The 12,429-nt window shown below is 41.5% G+C and overlaps 1 protein-coding gene across 1 annotated transcript in view; it reads left to right on the top strand.

The window, feature by feature from the left end:
- HMBOX1 (homeobox containing 1) overlaps window positions 1-12,429 on the top strand; it is a 728,731-nt gene that overhangs the window by 324,807 nt on the left and 391,495 nt on the right. The gene's annotated exons all lie outside the window — the stretch shown is intronic.

Raw genomic sequence — 12,429 nt, 5'->3', positions numbered from 1 at the left:
GTATGTCAGTTTTTGGAAGAACCAAAGTATGGCAATCTAGTGAACCAGGATAGGATCTTGGTTTGGGTTAAAACCAATAATTATGACAATATTTTTGCTGGGTTTATTTTAATCCAGGTCTGTTTGCAATCTCAAGACCTCAGTGGAGCGAACATGAGTCTACCATAAACTGGTTGACTTCTCTACTCCATCAGTTAAAGAAAAGCAGCAATCTTCTCTTTTCTTCTTATGCCTTCAAAGGATGTCCCAGGTTAGAAGAAACATTGCATCTTCATGTGAGGAAGTTTTTAATCCACAAATCACAATAGTAGGGAAAAGTCTGACAGCACTGTACTGGATTTCTCTGCTCTGGATGGGAGGAATGTGGCTTAAGACACCATTCCCTTGGGAAAGGTATGGATGATGCGCAGACCAAGTCTATGGGGCATGACAGAGAAGATATGTGCAGGAGTAGCTATGAAGAGGAGTCAGGAATAGCTGTAAAGTTGCTCTGTTTGTCCTTCCTGGTATTACAGTGGCCCAGTATGAATTTAAAGGGGGCTGGTTGTCCGGAAATAGAATCTTGGCCAAGGATTGACCAGGATTACCCATTCCCGGCAGAACCCAAGGCCAGGCTAGATGGGGCTTTGGACAACCTCATTTGATGGGAGACGTCCCTGCCCATGGCAGGGGTTGGAGTTAGGTGGGCTTAAATGAGGTCTGAGAAGGGGTGAATCCTGGCTCCACCTCTTCTGGTCACTCAGGTGCACTGCTTGCACCTGATCTCCTCTAGGTTGGCCCTGCCTTCCCTCAAGGTGTTCAATCACTGTCTCAAGCTGTGACTTAGCATTTCCACTATAGCATCATAGCTAATTTCTGGAGAGAAGATAATCAGGACACCATTGAGAAAACACAAAGTTACACAGAATTAATGTATACTGCTGGAGGAGCATTATCACAGTAAATAAAACTTGAAAGGCACAGCAGATCAATAAGTTAACTGTATTGATAAAATAACAGTCATGTCAACAGAATGCAGTTCCACACCCAAGAGGAGAATGTAATATAGGGTTACTGATGGATTGCTTGACCATAGCAAGGACAAAGTCCAAGATGTCCCAAAGAAGAACACTGTGGGACTACAAGATGCAGTAATAAGGCAAAAAGTCATGTACACTGAGTAAACACAATGACAAAATATGATGCTGAGGCTCAATATTTAGACACCTATGAGCAACTACTTCTTGGAGATGTAGTCAGGGGCGAAGGAACTCTGTGCAGCCTACATTTGCTACAGTGTTATTAAAAAGCTGCTTTTGTGAGAAGCTGTAATGCAGTGAGATTTGGTATTGTAGGAAGAAGACAGCCAAAAATATCATCAGTGCAGGCTTGGATATAGCAAAGAGACCTACGAAAAATGATATTTTTTTAAAAGGAAATTAATAGGAGCCAGAAACGGGTGAGATGTTTGCAAACAGCATGGATGTTGTTTAAAGACACCATAGTAAAGGCTCAGAGAAAATACATGGTATGTATCAGAAAAGATTTTTTAAAAGACCAGAAGAAAGCTACTGTAGTTAAGGATCAGAGCACAGGAGACTATTACAAGCAAGAAGTCTTCGTGTTCAAACAAGGCAAAAATAGAGAGCACGCATTCTCCTAAAAAAGGTAAAATAAGAAGATTCGAAGAATACCTTTCTAGCATCATGAAAAGATTATTAATCCTTTTCCAAATATGACTGGGTTTGAAAACCTGTCAGGCAGCGTGAAGAGCCAGAGGACTGAGGTTTATGGTGAATAACTTCAGGTCTGCAGGATGCAGTGGATGCATGAAATGATGCTAAAGCAACTTGAATATGAAACTACTAGATTGGCAAATATGTTGCTGGACTTCTCACATCTCAGAGAATCGTGGCATGGCTGAGATTGGAGGCACCTCTGGGTCCATCTGGTCCAATCACCCCTGAGAAGGAGCACTTTGAGCAGGATGCCTGGGACCTTATGAAACTGGGGAAGAGTCCACGTGGCTTTTGCAGACTGGAGTCTTGTTTAACAGAACTGTCAGCTCTCTGCAGCACCAACTATCGTGCCAGTCTGGTTGGTGTTGTCCTTGAAGGTTTTTGAAAGCCACTACTAAAAGCTGCTGAGTGCAAGAGGGCATGGGCATGATTATTATAGGAGGTAAAAAGTCTTTCATTGATTAGAGGATGAACAACAAAGTGTTTTCACAAGATAGGGATGGCTAACAGGATCCTAGCACTGGGACATGGACTATTGGGCAAATCTGAAGTTACTCGACTATTTGCTGATGATTTGAGGATGTGCAAATGAAAACCATTTGCAGAAACCTCATAGCTCCAAGAGGGTGGGTGATAAAATGGCAGCTGAGGTTCTGTGCTGTCATGGCAAATTAAAGCACATGGGGAAAAGCAGCTCTGAAACTCTGACAAGTGCTGGTGCCGAGGAGGGGCTGTCAGCGGAGATGTGATCTCAGAGCAGAGGCAGACAGGGCCGTGAAAACATCAGAAAACCATTGCTCAGACAAAAATAAAAAGACTTCTTTTCCCCTCCAAATAATAAACTGAATGTTAGGAGCCGCTAGGAAGTGAAAAAATAATAAAAGAAAACCCACTGTTTCACATTTGTAAGACCACATCTGGCGAAATGCATCCAGTTTTTGGTCTCCCCATTACAAAAATCATGTTGACAAACTGGAGTGAGTCTATTGGTGCCCTCAACATTCCTAAAGAAATGGAGTACACAAAATATGAAGGAAGGTTAAAGGAATTGAGATTAATCTTATGAAAACAAGGCTGAGTGGATTTTATTGCCACCTTCAACTGCCTTAATGGAAATGTTCAGAAGATTGAGCCAAAGTCTTTTTGTAGGTGCAGAGAGAAGGATGAGGTTCAAGTGCACACAGGCAGCACCAAGGGTGGTTCTGGTTAGACAGATGGAAAAAGAATCCTTACTGTAAAGTAACCAAACACTGAACAGGCAAAGGAATTGCCACCCTTGGGATACTCAAAGCCCAGATGAACAAAGGCTGTGAGCCGTCTGGGCTAATCAGGCCCTCCTTTGAGTGTAGGATTTGAGCAAAGATCCCTGTATCTACTTATCACTCCAGTGTTGCGTTGCAACTCTGTAAGTCATGGCCATGCAGGTGGCAACCGTGCTCATGGCAGGGGATTGGAACTAGATGAGCTATAAGCCCCTTCCAACCCAAGCCATACTATGTGCCCTCACATCTTGTAGAACATCCGCTTATAGAAAAAAAGATATAAAATTCTACATCTGTTTTTTAGTGGGCTCATTCAGAAGAGATTACTCAGCAGACTGGGTCCCCCTGCTAAGGCTACACCTATGCAAGGCTTGGCCTAGCCTAGCATTTTCTATAGGATGCTATATAGGGGAAACAGTGAGCTCAGTCCTTCCTGTGGCCTTGAACGCTGCTTCCATGCGTTGGCACGTCTCTTGCCTGGTGACATGTTTCTATAGGTGAAGTAAAAGTGCTCAAGGTGGAAGCTGTTGGCAGAGAAAGGGAAAAGCTGCTGCCAGGGCCTCTGAGCCTCACGGTTCTGAAAGCTCCTCTCTTCCCCATCTGCCTTTCTAACCAGCAGAGCATTCTGCAACGTCTGTATTTAATTCTGGCAGGTTGTGAAGGGCAGAGGGCGGAGAAGCAGTGGGTTTTGTACCAGTTATCATTCTATCCAGTGGCAAGCTATACTTTACGTTGGGGAAAGATGACTAGACGCATGCTTTTGTGACATCAAGTTAGATCTTGGGATGTTGAAAATAATAGGAAAAATGCATTTCCCGTTAACTACTCTAGGAGCAGCTTGCACATTTCTGAAAGCAGATGGCATGATGTATATTAAATTATCACTTATGTCGGGGGGCTTATTTTAAGGATGGAAGTGTCGTCTCTTGGTGTCTGTGCCAGAACTGCTCATCCCCAAATGAGGGTTTTTGCATGCCTCTAGCTATCCTGGAAAATACTTGAAGGAACACACCCTCCCAAAGACAGGTTAAAACTGTACCATCGTCTTCTTGTTTTGCATCTTTCAGTGGAAAGGGAAAGTGGTTTTTAAAACCCACTTTAAAAAAGAAGGGTCCAAACTTGCATGAACTGAAACAAAAGCAAATTGCAGATTTCATTGTAAATCTCCTCCATGTAGCTGAAGGGTTGCATTGACAAAAATAACATGAATAAGTGGCGCAAAAATGCCTTGTAAAGAAGTCTAAAGCAAATGTTGAGCCATCAACAATATTTATAACCTCTCACACTCGGAATAGAAGATACCAAGGGACTGCAATTACAGAGATATGACAAATGCTGAATTTTTAATGACTCCAGCTGTAGGACCCTTCATCGTCTGAGAACACTGCAGCTGGGAGTCATAACCTCAGTTTTATCCATGTACATTGGTCCTATCTTATGCACTGTCCAGTTTCTCCATAAGAAATATTGCTATTGACCACCTACAGTTATGTTCAGTTTTGCAGATATCTAAGTTCCATTTTTCACCTTGTTTTGCTCCTCTCCATAGTCTAGGCTCATGATAGACTACTCTTCTGTCTCACTTGCAATGCTTTGCACTCATTCTGATGCCTTATGCCACACAATTGTCAAAACACACTCTTCTGTGAATGAACTGTACTTCAATCCTCTTCACGCCACTATTTCTAAATTAGTCTAGTAATTCTATCCCACCACCATGTAAAACTTCATCCGAGAATCAGCTCCTGCACAGGACTCACTATGGGTTTGAGATACTCCGTCTCATTTGGAATATAAGCCCCCGGGGGCAGGAGAGGTGACCAAGTCCCATTGATTGCCCTAGGACTGAAATATGTAGAGAACCTACAGAATTTCAATGCCTCAGTATGTTTGAAGATCTGGACCTGTGCCTTCCTGCACGTGCTGCAAAGCAATACAGTGCATAGCAATTCCAGTAACAAATGGAATCTAAAAGTCAGTACGTGGTGTATAATAGTTTAGTATGTGTTCTGATCTATTTTACATATCCTGTTAACTTCTTTCCCTCCAAATATACTATTACCTAGTACTTAATTTCTCTTTCAAGCGACCAGCTGCTCTCAGAAAATGTCTTGATATTTTGGTTGCATTTGAGGTGTGTCTTAACCCATTTTACTATGATTTCTCCAATCTAAAACATAGGACCTGTCTCCTTCTGAGCACCTGAGCGCAATTTGCCAAGCAATGACAGGCTCTGCTGTGCATCTATTCCCAGAAGAGCCTTCTGTGCTACAGTTCAATAATCACTATTATTCCTGGATGGCGAAGCAAAGTAAGATATCTGTGGCCAAAACAGTGAAAACTTCTCATCACCTTTAATGAAGCACCGGTTTTATGTTACTTTCACGTGCTTTGCCTACGCAAGTCGATGAGAAAGCAGCTCACGTTCCTGACCTGCTGCAGTGGAGGCAGGAGCCCAGCAGAGGGCTCAGGAAGCAGCCGCCAGCCCTGGGAAGCATCAGCATCCCTGGGAAGGTGCTGGGCAGGCGAGGCAGGGCCCGAGGGAAGAGCTCATCTGTTCAATCATATTCACCGTGCTCCTTAAAACATCTCATACAGCATTAGCAAATAAACAAGCAGTCCAGACAACATCAGCTTTTATTACCGTGGATAGTGTCATACATGTATTTTTAATCTTTGCCTGGGTATTTCTTACAAACTTTATTAATAAGAGGGAACGCTGCTGCACAGTAATATATGATTGCACTTAAAGCTTATGAAGCTCCCCTTTGGTTTTATAGCATCGGCACAGCAGGCTGCACTGAGCACCACATGAACGCATTTATAAAAAGCTTATTACAGCATATAGCACGAGAGCCCCCTTTTAAAGCCCTGTATGGGAAACCAGCACTACTAAATGTGATTATTTCCTTTAGCAAGGCCGTGTAAACAATTCTGTCATTTGTTTTTATAAAGTCATCAGTGCCACTGCATACAATCCAGCACCAGCTGACAAAGCCAAGGAATTGACAAGACACTGTGCAAAGCATTGAGAGAACATCATCAGCCCGTGTTGACGTTGCAGAGGTCTCTGAGCATTTCCGAGGGACGGCATCTTCTGAATGTGGTATCGATGCATCAGCTCCAACCTTCCACTGGCAGAATTTTCCACCTAAAAAACTTAATCGATTCCATTAGCTTTACTATTATTATTTTTAATTGCATAGCTTTAACTTCAGATGAAAACAACCACGAAGAGAGCCACGATATTTAGATTGTTTTTCCATGCATATAAGCAAAGCAGGCTGCCAAAAACACACGCCAGTAGTACATTTTCTGCTATCTAATCTATTACAAGGCATCCTGATAGGAAAAAACGCCCTTGCTTTATTGGTTAGAGAAGTGATGTTTTTACAGATTTCAGAGATATTCGATGTTATCTGCGGAATTTAAGTGGGTCTTCCTTGTTATGGAAGATTACGAAGGAAATCCAGTTATACACCATTTGTCCGCATTTGCAAGGCAGATCACACGGCAGCTGTAACACAGCAGCTGCCCTCGTGCAAGGTTACTCTGAAGTAGAGGGACAGGCTGCAAGTTAGCACTCTGTGGCTTCTTCACTATGGCTACTTTAAACAAACAGAAGACCTCAATACACCTTAGGCACTTGCACGGATTTATGTGAGCAGACTTAAGACTTTTCTATGTCTTGGAAGAACTTACAGGAGACAAATAGATCAGATTTGTGGTTCAGGAAGAAAATACCTTAGGAGGGAAGGAAGTTCTGGAGAGCTATGAGATCAACAAGGAAAATTTGCAGTGCAGAATGAAAGACAGTCATTGCAATGGGGGATATGAAGCATACTGTGCTAAAACAGTTTTTTTTTTTTTTTAATGGGAAGTCAATGCATAAAATAAGAAAACATTTTACTGCAAAATTCTGCAATTTTTTCTAGGGAAATAGAGGGAAAAAACCCATATCTAATTCTGGTTATCAGAAGATATCTGTTTCAAGCTATTCAGAAGAGCACCTTCTGCTGTGAACTAGAAGAAATAAACTTGAGTCCAGCCTATCTGCTTTCCTATGCTATTTTAAGAAGGGATTAATTATGTTCTGGAGATTGATCTTCCTTTGGTATGGATGATGCTTAGAAGCTCAGTTTGGATGAGATGCCAGATCTAAGGTTGGGTGATATCAGATACACCCAAAGCTTTTTTTTTCCTGTTCTCATCTGCCCCACTTTATTTCTATCCATGAAGAGCATTCTGCATAACCAGCATTGAAGGGGACAGAAACACAGAAACTCCAAGGTGAAAGATGCAGAGGATATTCATTGAAAAATGCATCAACAATATAATTTCACCAAGGGAAGTGCCATTATCATGATGGTTTCTGGTGAAACCCATATTGAAATCTAAACTGATGGTGCAGCACAGGCCACTGAACGTACTGAGTAATTTGTCCTCTCAGACTAGAAAGTGGAATTGACCTACAGAGTACTTTGTACCACAGCTGGAAATTATGATTAAAAAAACCCCAGGGCTGAGCCTCAGCTGCTGGTAACTGCTTTTAAGCCCAGCACATTTATAGAGCTGAGAGAAGCCACACCACCCAAGAAGACATCTGTAAACTGGCCAGCTGCTAACTCCTGGTTATTGGGAGAGCTCTAAGGCTGATTCACGTAGAAACATTGATGGACAGACCCCAAAATGCTCGTCTGCATCACCCTGGCTTGTTTGAACATATTGGGATCAGCTGTAAAGATGCATCCTGAACCTTCACTGAGAGGGAACCAATGCTTATGCGCTCTGATAGGAAGGAAAACTTGCTGATAGCATACTTGCTTCATTAGCTTTTTTACATAAATGCCATGGTGAAATGGAAAAAACAAAGAACAACCTGTGTAAGCACACTGCTGGTATCCTGCATTTTTGCCTTCTCCCTGGCATGCACAGTACTCTATTGAATTGTCCCTTGTTTTTTATGCTCTTCTGTAAATCCCAAATCACCGCACTACTCTGAGGTACAATGCTGATGGCTCTTCCACGTCAGTTCCATTTTTAGTGTAAATTATGTAGCTTAATCTGTATCCAAACTCTCATCTAGATCACAAATGGAAGGCACGTGAATGACTGATTAATCTTCCCTCCTCTCTCTAGAAAGTGTTCCATGCAGATTGCTTTACTGTATTATCATCTTCACTGTCCATCTGGGTAACAGATACAGCTGTTGGTACGGGAATTCATGTCTGTTGCTTCCAAAAAGAATTGTGGTACTTAAAATCTCTAGCTCCCTTGATTGAAAAATCTCCTGAGAAGCAGTTCATGTCTCTTTGCTAAAAGTGGGGAAGCAGCAGGTTTGTCCTGATGAAAATATGTTATTTTCAGAGATCTCGTTACCTAACTAGCCACAAAATGTGACTGCAGTGAGGCAATCTTCACAGGGTTGGCATGTTTACAGCAGTGTCACATAGGCTTCAGTTCTGAGCTCCATTATTTGACATTTCTAACAACTATAGAGAGGAATATAGACAGTAATTTCCAAGTGCTAGCAGCTGACCCAAAAACTGCACAAGTGGTAGTAACAAAGACTATTAGAAATTGGTACAAGACCATCCTATTAATTTAAAGGAGGCCAAGGAAAGACATAGAACATAGTTTCCTATATATTTGCCATAATCCATGTATTTCTATACATTGGTAATAAATTCCTGACGAGACCTTGGCCAGTAGCCTTGCAGGGCTGCAAGGTTATCACTGACTGCCCTTGGATGTATGAACACAAAACCTTGCAGGAATCAGGAAACCATATAAGATCTGTAGTTGCTTTGTTGTGACCAGTACCAGAACACTGCACTAATTATTCATATCTCCATCAGATTGGGTAATGAAATAAATTATTAAATAAGGAAATATGTCAACTAAAAACCTGGAGAGGGTTCAAAGAAGGGCAATGACAATACTTGCAGAATTAGAAAACAAGAAATCTCTTCATGCAAGGAAAGATAAGCTATGATTCCAATGAAGCCGAACTAAAAATAAAGTGCGTGTTTCTAACAGCAAGTAAGCACTGAATAAACCACCAAAGCCCGGGGATCCTCTATTGCTACACGTTATAAAATCAAAAAACAAAAACCGAAACAGTGCTCTTCCAGAAGATACACACTGCAACAGAAACCTGGCTGTACAGCGTTACTACCATGAGATACTCAGTAGGGGGGTGGAGGGGTAGGGGAAGATAGTCACAGGGGCTTCACTGGTTGCAAAACACAGCAAATTTTGCTACAATGGAACAACAATTATCCAAAAAGGTGAGCAAATCCTGCTCTAATGGCAAGGATTATATACAGTAAATGTCAACTGTATTTTGACCCATTCCTAAAAAATGGAATGACTGGGAATCTGTGTATAGCTCTGCCTAGAAGGACACAGTAAGTTCATATTCCCTTTCCTCCTGTTTTCTCCTTTGCACCTTTCTTCTTCACACTGATTTCCTGAAGGTCTTCAGCACACACTGTAAAATGGTTGCACTAGGAATACCGTGATTATTAAATGGGAATCCAAGCAACAGGCAGGCACTTCAGTGGGATTTTTTTTCTGATATACTTCTTAATTCATGCGTTGCCAGATACGAAGTCCACATTTCAACATGAAGCGCAGTATATTATCAGTACAAAGATAATTGGGTTCTGCTGCTTGCTCAGACAGGCAAATTCTTGGTATGAAAACTTTAAAAATCTACGGTGTCATTTTTAGACTCTTCCATCTCAGCCTCTAGAATGAGAAAAGGGGATAGTTCACACTTTCCTGAAATATAAAGGAGATTTAACAAATTAAAAAAGTATTCTGTTTCCACAGAGGGAAGAAGCATTAAGAACTTCTGTAAACCAGCAGTTTTTATTTGTTAAGTGGCATCATGGCTTATTACTATTTAATACTTAGGATCCAGCTCCGAAGCAGGAACACAGTGTGTGAAGTGCCATACAAACACAGAATGAAAGACTGTTTCCTGCCCTTAATAGCTGTAATCGAAATGCTTCAGCAGCCCTGCTATCTGTCACTGCTCTAACCACTGTTTTGGAGTCTCAGTGTCAATCCTTTAGCGCCCTGCTCTGCTGCTGTCAGCTTCACAAATGAAGCAGCTGAATGCAATGGGTGACAAAGCAGTTTTTCTTGTAACAAAGAACACCTCTGATTTAAGAGACATAATTTAAATACATGCAGGCAGCATATACAGCATGGAAGGCCACTGGGAACACTGAGCAGAGGGGATGCTGGCTTTTCAGAGAGCGTAAGGGCCCTGAAAGGTCTCAGCCACTTCATCTGCAGACTGAATTGCCCAAACAGAAGTCTGTTTTTCTGTCCTTCACCTCTGATTGACCTCGATTCATGCAAGGAAGATGGCAATGAAAATGGAACCACTCACAACGAGGCGGCAGGAGTGCTCACAGTAAAAGATTCAGGTTGGGCATTCACAGTTTCATCGACAGACACATTAACTCTTACAGTAAAAACTGCACTGCTGTCCATCAAAACATTAACCACTGAATTTTTTTTAGATGCACGTCCTTGGCAGAGAGTGAAGTGAGTATAGAAATACATGCAGAAATGGAAAAAAATGGAGTAGAATTATTTGCTACCAGTCCAGTGGATGTCATCATTTTTAGTGGCTTCTAAGAGTTGGGAATCATCAGTGTAGGTGATGCTATAAATAAGAGAATATGTTTTAAATGGAATTCAGTTTTTCACCAAACATTTCCAATTTTTTGAAATGTATACCATTGAAATATCACAGTTATCCATCATATGCATCTCTACGTTTACTTCTTTAATGGATTTTCTTTAAGCCACTGCAGATTTTAGGATATCACCTAAGGTCCTACTTCTCAATGATTCTAACTGAATAGAAATATATAGAAAACTCCAAATGGACTGCAAACAAGGGACTACTTGTGCTCAAACAGGATATTGTTTCATGTACAGGAACTATAGAAAACCTGCCTTAAGTTGGACTAGATGATTTCCAGAACTCCCTTGCAACCCCTACAATTCTGTTATTCTGTGAATCTGAAGATAGAGATGGGACAGCTCATTTCTCAGGTCCCCATTTGAGATATGAATTTTATAGGAAGCCTGGCTCCCGCAACATGGATTTCCTGCTTCCCCAGATTCTTTTGGGAGCATCAAGGAATTCTCAGCATTGCTGTAAATATCCACATCCAACATCTCATAAAGCTGAATAAATTCTGTGTCTTAAGAGCATCACATTCTTGTTTGACTGGGAGGTGAATGGCACTTCATTCTTTTGACACAGTACATTTTTGAGGGAATTATCCGGCCCCCCTTAGACTAGACTGTCATTTTATCATATTCTTTTCTATTCAGGCAACAATCCAACTTCTTTACAACCCTCCATATGAATTTTGCATTGAATCACTCTCATTTCCTTCCTATAATGTCTTTGCTTCACATTTGTGCATTATCTTTTCCCTTATTCTGAAATTCATAGTGCAAGGCATCTGTCTAGTTCACAAACTTTCTATGCAGTCAGCAATTTTCGTACAAACTTCCCTTCTCCTGACCATGACTTTACAAACAATTCTCTGAAAAACAAAACATCAGTGTTCCAGCTTCTGCATCTTGCACCTTAGGAAACGTACTGCTTGTTGCTGCATACAAAATATGCGTTATGTGTATTATTTCCTAAAAGATGATGGGTATTTTCTGGAAGAAAATCCATTCACTTCTTGTTCCTGTGTTTTTATTGCAAACATACACATAGACACTGGTATTGGAAGATTTGTTACTTAGCACATATTCTATACACACATAAAAAACCCAACATGAAATCATGCAAGATTGGCATAGAATCATACAGATTGGAAAAGACCATAAAAATAAATTGTCCAGTCATCATAGAATCGCAGAAGGGTTTGGGTTGGAAGGTACCTCTAAGATCATCCAATTCCAACCCACTGCTATAGGCAGGGACACCTCTCTCTAGCCCAGCCCCATCCAGCCTGGCCTTGAGTCCTTCCATGGAGGGGGCATCCATAGCCTCACTGTGCAACCTGTCCTAGTGTCTCACCACCCTCACAGAGGGTGAAGAAAATAATTTCTTCCTAATATCTTCTCTAAATCTACCCTATTCCAGTTTAAAGCCATTTCCCCTCGTCCTGTTGCGTTGGCTAAACATGACATAGTGGACTGCTGCAAAGATCAGTGGAGTCTGGGGGGGAAAAAAAGCATTATAAAACATATTACCATACAAAGAACGTGCAGCACATTTTTATAAATGTCTATGCCCTTCTCAACCTTCTCATACCCAACTTGGGGCTCAGACAGAAAGCCAGAGAACCGATATGTCGTGTACATACCCTGAGAGGGTCACACAGGTAAAAATCCCTCTGAGCTGTACTGGTGGATGGCAAGCTGAATATGAAGCCCAGAAAGCCAATTGTATCCTGGGC

Source organism: Lagopus muta, chromosome 2, assembly GCF_023343835.1.
Source record: "Lagopus muta isolate bLagMut1 chromosome 2, bLagMut1 primary, whole genome shotgun sequence".
Lineage (NCBI taxonomy): Eukaryota > Metazoa > Chordata > Aves > Galliformes > Phasianidae > Lagopus > Lagopus muta.
This window is presented reverse-complemented; position numbering and strand designations above follow the sequence as displayed.